Source organism: Varanus komodoensis, unplaced genomic scaffold (genome assembly GCF_004798865.1).
Source record: "Varanus komodoensis strain SLA01 unplaced genomic scaffold, ASM479886v1 scaffold9, whole genome shotgun sequence".
Taxonomy (NCBI): domain Eukaryota; kingdom Metazoa; phylum Chordata; class Lepidosauria; order Squamata; family Varanidae; genus Varanus; species Varanus komodoensis.
In genome coordinates, this window is record NW_025336598.1 from 26,798,906 (window position 1) to 26,802,854 (window position 3,949).

The following is a 3,949-nucleotide window of genomic DNA, read 5'->3' on the forward strand; positions in this document are numbered from 1 at the left end:
GGACCTCTCTGGGGAGCACATTCCATAGATTGGGCGCCACCGCAGAGAAAGCCCTCCTCCGAGTACCTACCCTCCTAATTTCTTTCATGGAGGGTTCCCGGAGAAGGGCCTCTCCCGCAGATCTCAAGGGATGGTCGGGCATATATGGATGTAAGCGCTCCTTCAGGTCATGAATTCTACAGGCGAGGTCACACAACACGACTACCCACCCTGGCAATCAGTCCCGGGGGCTTGGTTGTGGTGCATCCAATGGACATGTGAGGGTCTGATTGGTTGCTCACTCTCCTCCTTCCCCTCCGTCCTGCAGGTGACACCATGACAGACCCAACTTGTCTCTCTCTGCCTGCTGCATTTGGCTACCAGCAGATCTCCAAACTGGCTTTTGAGACCCCTGCTTTGACAGCCATTGAAAGCCTCCTCAAACTGCCCAATGGGTACTTTGGACCGTCCATGGTTGGAAACTATTTTAATTGTTTTTGGGACCCTCTCATGTGCACCGAAGTATTGGGTACTTTGAAGGGGCTGCCAAAGTGGGATTGTGAAAGCTGTTACACTGTTAAGCTGGGAATTGCGGTCTCTAGGAGACGAAGGGTGCGGGGGCAAAACAACAACAACCCTGTGATGAGCTAAACGGGCTTTTAGTCGCAGTAAGGGATGCCCAGCCAGTGCCAGTCACTCCAAAGTGCTGCTCGGGTGTTGGGGAGGCGGGGGGCGGGGGCTAGCACTGGTGGCAGCCCAGGTGAGCTTGGCAAGAGCAGCAAGGGGGCTTTGCCACTCCTGCCATGTGGCACAATAGACACTCCCTACTGGCCACAATGGGTTTAGTTGCCTGGTTTAGATGATGCAGCAACCCTACAACAACCCGTCAGTTATCAGGGTTGCCTGTTGCTGGCAATCAACCCATGTTTGCATGATATGACAACACACCGTGGCTTGTCGCCCCTGATGGGTTGTCATTAGGGACGTGTGAGGAATCTGACAGAGGTGAGAAAATCCAATAGCTCTTCTTGACCTGGCTTTGCAGACTTTGTTTTATAAATCCTGTGCAGGCACTACCTTAATCTGAGGCAAGGTGAGCCCACACAGTGACTTCTGTTCTTAAAATGGCCCACAAGCTGAATATTTTTTCAGAAGCCCAGGCAGTTTTGGCCTGCATTCAGCAGTTTGCTTAATTTGTGCGATTTGGAGGCCCAGATTTTGCACAAATCTGACAGAAAATCCAAGATGACCAAGGTGGAGTGTGTGCCTGAACTGAGAGAAGGATGTTTTCAAACTTTTCATGTTTAAATGCCACAGCGCGAACAAGAAACAATTGAATCCAACTATAGCCAATGGTGTGTGGTGGTTAGAGGTCTGGACTGGGTTCTTGGGAGATCTGGGTTCTAGTCCCCACTTGGCCATGAAGCTCAAAAGGTGACTCTCAGCCCAATCTACTTTACATGGTTGTTGTTGTGAGAATAAAATGGAATGATGTAAGTTCCTTTTTTCCAACAGGAAGAAAGGCAGGATAGAATGCAATGTAGTAACAACAACAACAACAACAACAACACAAAGTGTTGTGCAACACAAATTGCACTACAGATATGCAATTCTTCTCTCCAGATTTGTGCAAATGCTTTGAACAATTTGGCAAAAGCTGAAAACAAAAACCTGACTTTGCATGCTTTGGGCCATTGGGTCAGAAATGTGTCAGGTCTGTAGAGATCAAATTGAACATGTTCTCCAGCTTTGCACATTGCTAGTTTTTGTGTCATTCATACCTGCCATATGTCTGCATCAAGCACACCTGGCATTTTAGACTGAGAAATTTAAATACCTTTATACTAGTGTTATTGTTTGCATCTATGTAAAACCTATAATTGAAACCAAAAGCCACAAGGAACATAGGATCTTTGAAAAGAAAGACTGTGGGCTGTAAAATGGCTTTGCTCATATGATCATTGCCCTTATGCAGAACTGTGTGCTCTGCTGATAGATCAGTGCTTCGGAGTGGTAACTGAGGATGAGAGAGAGGCACTTCTCAGCTGGCAGCAGGAAAAGCGGAAGCCAGCTCATGTGCTCCAGGTACAACCAGGCTGACCTGAGCAGAAGCTTCCGGTGGTTTCTGCTAGCAAAGGCTGCAACAGGTTGGCTAGCACTGGAGGAACTGCCTTTGGATCTCATCCAGACTCCAACATAATAGCAGAAGCAGGGAGCAGATGTCCTCTGTGGTCACTAGTCCCATGTTGTCCCGGAAGGTCCCACAGATCTCCAGGACAGATTCTCAGAGGCCATGAGGGGCTAGGGTGGGAAGAAGGCGCTGCAAATTGCCTTCTCCCCTCCTCTGCTAGTGGGAGTACTTTTATTAGGCGAGAGGGATCACGAGAAGAAGCCAGTGAGTTCACACCTCTGTCTCTTCAAAGGCATTACAGAGCAAACATGCTGAAGTGATACAGCTTTGGGAGACTGTAGAAGCTTTACTTATTCCCCAGGGATTTTAGAAGAGAGAGAGAGAGGAAGTTAGAGTTAATCACATCATAATATTGAGACATTTGCTTAGGATTTGGGGAAGAACTGAAACTGGTTATATTAGATAATGGAAGGAACCAAGGTTAGGGGAGCAGAAAAACTTAGTAATTATGTGCGTGCTTTCCTTCCTTCCTTCTTTTGTTTAAAAATGTAGGGAGAAATAGATTCTCGTATCTGGTACCACTTACTATGAAACAACACGCATAACAAACACACAAGAGTTCACCATTAATATTGAATATATAATCAGACAGAAAAGTGTAATATGGAACATAAACATTGAATAAAAGCTGAGATCAAGCTACCAAGATTACTTATTTTTATTATTTGTTTTATGAATTCAACTGATCTACATTAAACATGTTATCATTCAGAAAAAGATGTATATATAATCAATATGGACACCCCTGAGGTTTGTATAAATGATACAAGTTATGATGTATAGAAAATAAATGGCCAACTTAAACTTTAAAAGCATCAGCACTTACATATATCTTTTGGAGATGTCCATTCAATAGGAGAGCAAATTGATAAAAGATAGAAGAAGTGCTAAATATGCATCATGACAAACAGTGAAAAATTAACAAATGTAACTTACATTAATTACATTCTAGTAAGATGAATAGGCTGCTCATCATTAATGAGAACATACACCTTTGTCTAAGTTTCACATCTACTTGTGATAAATGTGCTAATAGTGATAAAATATATCATAGCAGCATTTGAATTAGCAGCTCACTAATAGATTGACATATGATATGAAGGAAGTGTTTAATCTTAAACATGGCACCGCACACAACAGCAAATCCTCCTTCATGCATATACCAAAAAACCTGAACCTGATATAAACATCACAACCTTTTCTAGTTAATCTATACCAAAATAACTTTGTTATTGTTGGTATCTATGTTATATTTCAAATTATACTTAGACTCATTTCAAAATATTGTGGGTTATGGATCTTTCAATCAAATGGCAAAGCTTAATTTTTAATAGAAAGGGTGTTTGTTTGTTTCCGTGAATAATATACATTGACACATCAAGTGACAGCTGTGAGGTAATCAAATTCCTTATCTGTGATTTGATGCCAGTCCCATGGAAGTGAAAATATCTTTAGGACACAATCCGATGCATGTTGAGACAGGAAAAATGTTCTGCAGCTGCCAGCAACCATGACCACCTGGGGAAGTTGTAGGACTTCCTTTGGTCTAAACATGCATCCTCAACCACTTTAAGGGGAGCACAGTGGGCCTCTGTGAGGAGAAGAGCACTTTTTGCATGTATCAGGTCAAATTTGAGTTTATAAGACATGATAGGAGGTAAGAACCCCGCAATACACTATAAAAATCGAGCTTCAGGTAAAACAGATAAAAATACAAATCCAATGGAGCAGTATGCATGGTTGTACTAACATTATTTCAGTGTAGTATGTATTTGCTGT

The 3,949-nt window shown here is 42.8% G+C and overlaps 1 protein-coding gene across 1 annotated transcript in view; it reads left to right on the forward strand.

The window, feature by feature from the left end:
- The window catches only part of LOC123016996 (dynein axonemal heavy chain 11-like), a 198,224-nt gene that overhangs the window by 140,637 nt on the left and 53,638 nt on the right, over nucleotides 1–3,949 (forward strand). The window lies entirely within an intron of this gene.